At 42.6% G+C, this 6884-nt stretch overlaps 1 non-coding gene across 1 annotated transcript; it reads left to right on the plus strand.

Annotated features, from left to right (window-relative positions):
• The first annotated feature begins 2291 nt into the window (after window positions 1–2291).
• Window positions 2292–2363, plus strand: Trnat-cgu (transfer RNA threonine (anticodon CGU)). The gene has a single exon. It is a non-coding gene; the product is annotated as a tRNA-Thr (tRNA).
• Window positions 2364–6884: the final 4521 nt, after the last annotated feature.

Raw genomic sequence — 6884 nt, forward strand, 5'->3', positions numbered from 1 at the left:
TCTGTTTTAATGACAACTACGTCGTGTACAGTGCGCGGGCGATCAACCAGCTTCTGCCGCAGGTTCGTTATTTCATACGGGCTTGCAGTTTATCACCATCCATTGACTCTTTCATATTGATAGCGTTGCCGAATTGCATGATTCTTTTTCTCTGGTGTGTACTGGAGCCTGAACCATCCATATCGTAAAATGCTCACAGTAGCACAAAAAAAAAGCTATGCGTAGGAGACGCAACATGTACGGTAAGTCACCGTACGTAGGGTTCGATGAACAGCAAGAGTGCAATCGGGGCAAAATTTTTGCTAAAAAAAAAGACGTGCGCAAGTTCTTCGAAGTAAGGATTGTTTATTGCTGGGTGATCTCACGAAGCACGCCAGCTCTGGAATAAAAGTGTGTGTGCGGGATTCAGGCTATTTGAGGCATGGGGGTGGATTACGACGCTTGCAAAAGAAAGTGCAACTGACCATAAAGTCGATTGAGCCTTCATTACGCTTAAAGGAAAACAAAAAGGGGGCTTTATGAGAATCGCTTAGAACGCTAATGAGAACCAGTCTTTGCCATGACGCAACACCTCCGAGTCAGGAGATGCAACAAGCCAGCGTTAACGTTGCGTAAACTACGTTCTTTGCGTGTATTACGTAATTTGACGGTACCTGGTACCCGCACTGCGGGCCGTCCTGGTTTGCTTGAATACAGGAACAACCTGCGAAACGCCAAGGTTCAACAAGAATTAAGCCTAAGAACATAAGAGTGGCGCTTAGGATGGTGCTCTGTTCTGCAACTCTTTCGGGAGCATGGTTCAGCGCCAAGGAGCCTTGGGCGAAGTTTCTTATTCCTATTAATCCCCTTAACCACGCTGTGTTTTTTTTGGCATCGCGCTTTCTCTCTTTCTGTTTATCTTACTCTATTTGTCACTCTCTCTCTCTCTCTCCCCTGCATGCCTTGCATGTCGACATCCATCGCTAACTCAAGAAATTTTATACATCTTCTCTGGATTTACTTTTTAAGGGCTTAGCACTTTAGGGGCCCGGCCTGTCCATCCATAGATCTCATGTGACGTGATCACGCTCACAATCAAGTGGTCAATACAGGCCAAAAACAAGGCTAGCAAGGCTCAAAACGGGGTAAAAATAAATGAACAAACAGGAGTTAAAACATGATTAACAGAAATAACTAAGAAGTATTCGCAATAATTAACTTAAAATCGATAAAAACACTTCGGAAACATGCGGCTGACACCCGTGCCGCGCAACAGAGGGCGCCACCGCCTCTCAGGTGCACGCGATTGCTCCTCCCACCGGTGCTTCTCAGGCGCCAGTGTTACGAACTCCTGCGAGAGATCATTCATAGACAGAGACTAACAATAGCAGAGCGGTAATCGCTGGGCGCCTGTGCTACGCACTTTCTCAGGTTTCACAGCAGTGAAGCTGCTTTTAGCGCAGAATTTAGAACTACACCAGTCGCTACACAAGAACGACATTAGCGCTGGATTTGAACTACATTTAGCGCTTAATGTGATTTGTAGCGTCTTTCAGTGACGCTAGCGACTGCTGGCAGAACATTTTTTTTAAGTCTACTTCAGCCTTCATTCGATGCTGGTGTAGTTGATAAAGACGTAAAGAAAAATGCGGCCCCGATGACCTTCTTGATGAATATTTGTAGAACTGAAAACCTGGAGCTCTTATTAATGTATATGTCCATGTCGACAACATATGCATCGGTAGATGCTTTCATACTGAGCTGATTGCAGCTTGCGATATGCCAGTTAACTAACAATGCAACCAATCACTTGTAAAGTGTGCTTCTTCAAGTCACATGAGTGTCTTACAGGGTAAACACGCTTTACAGGAAAATAACTGTACTGTTATGTCGGGAAAATAACTGTAATGCAATGTCGGTCCCTGCCGGTGGCAAGTTATCTTTTCGTCCACTCTACTTTCTTAAAATTTATATCCCAATTATTACAAATAACATATCCTATACTTTCCCTGGCATTATTGTCTGTTAGTTCTCATTAATATTGTGTCTAACAAAGAAAAACGAGCCCTTAAAAGCCATCTTCTTTCCTTCATTCATAGCAAGGGTCTCGTTCTGGCAGACTTGATGCTTTCAGATAGTATGCGAGGGATTAGAGGTGAGCTGCCAGCTCGCAAAAATAGCATGTGCTACGTGACGCCAACAGGCAGAAAAAGAGTGTTCCACACTCGCCGCCATGGCCGCGATCGGCGCGGACTAACACTCCTAGGTTTAAATGCGCATATATACCCTATAAAGTGGACGGGGGGATGACCGCCGCCGTAGCTCAGTGGTAGAGCATCGGACGCGTTATTCGAAGGTCGCAGGTTCGATCCCTGCTGGTGGCAAGTTATCCTTTCGTCCACTTTACTTTCTTCACATATATATCCCAATTATTACAAATAACATCTCCTATACTTTCCATGGCATCATTCCCTCTTAGTTCTATTTAACTGTAATGTTAGTTATTTACAGAGCGTGTTTTGCCTGTGAGGCAAGCGTGTCAGTTAAAAAAGCACACTTCACAGGAGCGAAATAATGCGTGTTGTATGAAACGACGTGGGAGGGTGCTACTTTTTGCTTCCATTCGCACCGTTATTTTATCAGCTACGAAAATAAGATGTGAGCAGCGCGATAAAAATATTACAGCTTGTAATCAACTGACTACGTAGAATAGCTCGTAATTCAAAACGTTTTGCTGAGCTTGCTATTAAGTTCGCTCTTACTAAGCTTGCTACAATAAAGGTTTCTGTTACTAAGAAACGAGAGAGTGGTCAGGCGATAGAAAGCGCACGACGTGGCAACCTTAAAAGAATTTTTGCCTGCCAACTAAATTATGAGGAACACAATAAATTAATGTAATGTTGTATTCTATGGTGAGTGTGAAGTTAACGCATTTTTCTTTCACGTTTTAATTCATTTGTCGGTTTTTATCTAATATTTGATTCATTTACATATATATCATTTTTACATTTGATATTTTATTCGCACTTTCTTGATTTTTCTATTTTGTGCAAACCATGTATGAATTAGCAGACCGGAGGTGCGTACCGAAATTAAAGGATAATTGTGTCATAGAAACCGGACATGCCCACAAACGGGAAACGCGCAACCGAAAGTCACTTGTGTTGGACAGCAGCACCGCGGATTTTATTTCCATTTTTTTTAAATCTTTTTTTCTTATACCTGTACTGACCATAACGCAGGCTAACCATAAAGGCACGTTAGCCTGTCCTGCACAAAGGACGCCTCTCTTTGCCTATAATCTCGAAATATAGATCTTATTATCTGTATTTCTTTATTATTCATACAAAGCGCCTATTCTCAACATAGCAACGTATTCAGACCCGCTACCTACTTCAGAAAACAGGAAAATTTTTAACTGGCTCATTAGCTGGATTGGATATCCCAAGTCATGTTTTCATGCCCGTGGCATCAAGTTCTAGTTTACAAATATTCGTGACTGCATCGTGAAGAACTGGATTCAGTGTTTTTAAACGTCGTGTATCACTTCGAGAACATCTGCACATGTAAAAATCGCACGATGGTTTAAACTAGCGAGCATTCTATATGAACACTGGCGTCATGGTAGATTTACTAACCGTAGCGGCTGATGTAAAGTTTGCACGGGAATAGGGAGCTGAAAGAAGCAATATATAAACAGTTTTTTTTATCTTCCTATACGCTGAGTTTACAATCCACTCAAGTGAAACTGAAACAGACTGGTCGGCTTCCAACTCAGAAATCGAGTTAAACAATCTAAGGCAGCGGATTCAACAAAACTTGCACCAGAACGAAATGGAGAAAACAGAAACAAGAACAGCGACAACATTATTTTTTTGACAGGGTGAGGCTGCACCTTCTACAAGAACGCTATTATTTATGTATATACTTTTCATTCGCTGTTTACACTTCCTTTGGAAAGGGTAGTTCGATGATGCGCGCACAAAATAAACAATCGAATGGTCATTCTGTTTGTCCGGGAAGAGTGCGTTTTTGATGCGTCAGGGAAAATTAGAATCAACATTGGTAGCCATGGCGGAAAAGAGTCGGGATGAAAACTTCGAGGGGGCAACGTAAACAAGCTGAGGATCGAGTGCGCCTTCAAAGTGAAAGAAAACAATGGCACTGCGGACGAGACGCGCACTAAGTGCGCACCGCTTTTTTGTTCGCTATTTCCTGTTTACTTGCTCCGCATGAAGAATACAAGCCAATGAAGAAGACGGGAAAGTAAAGACACCCCAAATTAGAACAACTAATCGCATTTTCTGTATTCTAGGCTAGAATTTGTAAGAAAGCCGTTACAATAGGTGCAGCTGTAAGAACAGGTGGTAGCCAATTCGTGAGGTTTGAAATCGAACGCCCTGTCTTTCCTTCCTTTCCCCCTCCGCCTTGAAATCGAACGTGCCTCCTAAGTAGCAAGCTCAGTTGCCAACAAAACGTTTGTGAAATTGAGTTTCTGGGGTGGGTTTTCTTAGGCTAAGGAGACTAGGCTTTTGACGATTTCGATGTGGTGTTTGAGAGCAACCTTGCCTATTGCTTTCTTTGAGAAATAGACCTTTTGTTAAACACTGGTCACAGTTTATGGCGATTCTCTAGACTAATGGGAAAGCTCAGGGCTTGACTGAATAGACGGCTGCAATTTCTAGGCAAATGCGCAAAAAAACTACGCCGAAAAGTAAAACCTTCGTTCTCAATATGGTATACGTCATTCTGAGTCACCTGCAACATGGTCTACTCCTTTACTTCTTGTGCTCAGGAGGAGCACGCAGAAGTTTAGTGCTTGTTTTTCCGCGCCTTCAAGTTTTCTACAGCTCAACGTGGCACTTCACTTGCTCCAGAAAAGGGTCTTGCTTTTCTCGACAGACTTACCTTTACTTCGCTTGTTTTATTATTTTGGCCTTGAACCCACTGTTTTTCATACTCCTCGACTTTATTTTCGAAGGCCGGGGATTGCGAACGCGAAATAGACGAATAACTCAGCGAGACAAGCAGAAAATGGCTCCGCTTTTCGTAGACGGCGACGCTTTTTGAAAGGCTCCACTTTCGAATTCCCAGTGAGCAATTTCGGGCGACGGAATTTCTCCGATTTCACTTTCGGATTCAAGCGATCGATTGTGATATCGCATGGACCAAAACCTGCCCGAACTGTCAGAGGGCGGATGAAAACAACGACACCGCTGCCAGAAGTTTATGCTGTGGCATACGTTGCGGAGTGCTTTTCGTAGCAGAGAAGCGAGAGAAAACAACGTTATTTGGACGAGTTACAAATGCGCTTTCACTATGATAAAATAGCCATATATGTCAATGAGTGGAAAATGGTGAGAAAACTTATGAGACGGTTTTTGTGGAATTGCTTTGGTCACAGCTACAAACACTCTGAAATGAATCGAAATGAAACTTTGAGCAGTACTTAACAAAAGTAGACAAACTAAATCTTAAACCAGAACAGCAACGCGTTCGAACCTAATGTAAGAATGAAAGTTCTTTATACAGGGAATCCATGTACATTTTGAGATTTGCAAAAGGGAAACACTGCTAATTTCTACAGACTAATGAAGACCTTCCAAATGCATGCAGGAAACCGAAGCCAAATTTTGAAAGAGCATTGTTGCCGCTACCTTCGATAGAGCCCAGTGTGACATCAGTGCTTAATTCCCTTTATTTGCAGGCGAGGATGAGCAAAGCATCGTTTGCAAGCAACGATCTGTCTCGTTTCGTTCCTTCATCAGAACACGCTTGCCGGGCGTAAATAGGCGGTCTAGATGGCGTAGGTGCATGGTAACTATTCGGTAGCGCAAACAAACAACACAGAGTAAAATTCCGACACAAACAAGAGCTGGCTAAAACTGCCAGTTATTTGCAGAAGAAATGTATACAAGAATAAAAGTTTGCAAGAGAAAAAAATGTAGATGAGGGGTAATGTCGACCAAGTTCAGCTGCCGCACAGAGATGAACTCTCACAGTCTAAAAGCAATATAGACGGTGAATCTACACGCCAAGAAAAAAAAACTCCTTTGACTCTTTTTGGAGAGTCCTGGCTTTCCACGTATATGATTCTCTTTAAAGAGGCACGTTAACTCTCTTTGGCGGTCATTATACTCTCTTCTGAGAGTCGTGTGACCCACAAGAGGGTTAACGTGCCTCTTTAAAGAGTCATATAAGTGGCAAGCCAGAACTCTCTAAGAAGTGTCAAAGGACTCTTTTTTTCTTTTCTTAGAGTGTACATAGTACTTCAATATTGCTTTGTAAACACGAATAATTGAACCAGGTATGTTGCAGAAACTGTGATATCACACAGATAGCACTCTTTTTTGCTATAAGGGAAGCTTCAGCAATATGTGACAATGGCATATGTGACAATGATTATATGCTTTATGACTCGTGATTGCAATGCAATACCGAAGCGCTCTGTTAGTCCACCGTGTATATCGCTTTGAGATTGTGAAACTTTGTCTCTGGACACTTTCCACCAGTTACTGTATGAGCGTCGACTGTAAGCATTCATGTGCTTTTTCTTACTTTTCCCAAGTGGCAAATAAGGCTGGAAGTTCTTAGCTTCATATTTTTTCTTTCACTGCAAAACTTAGTTTCGCGTTAAAGGAATTTGCGCTTTGTGCAGCGTGCGCATCATACAATAGAGTGTTGGCTTTGGCTATTCGGTAAGCAAAGCCCCCTCACAGTACCAACGCCTATTGCGTGTTTTGTTATTTCTGCCTGACAGAGACGTCAAAACGTCTTTCGCTTTCCGCTCATCCGGCACGCACTCGAAGATAACAGAGGCGCCAGTAGTTTTTTATTACTTGACGCGCTCATATTGCTTAATGCTGATAGTAATTTCCTCCCAGAAAATGTTGTACGGCACTGGA

Source organism: Rhipicephalus sanguineus, chromosome 6 (assembly GCF_013339695.2).
Source record: "Rhipicephalus sanguineus isolate Rsan-2018 chromosome 6, BIME_Rsan_1.4, whole genome shotgun sequence".
Taxonomy (NCBI): domain Eukaryota; kingdom Metazoa; phylum Arthropoda; class Arachnida; order Ixodida; family Ixodidae; genus Rhipicephalus; species Rhipicephalus sanguineus.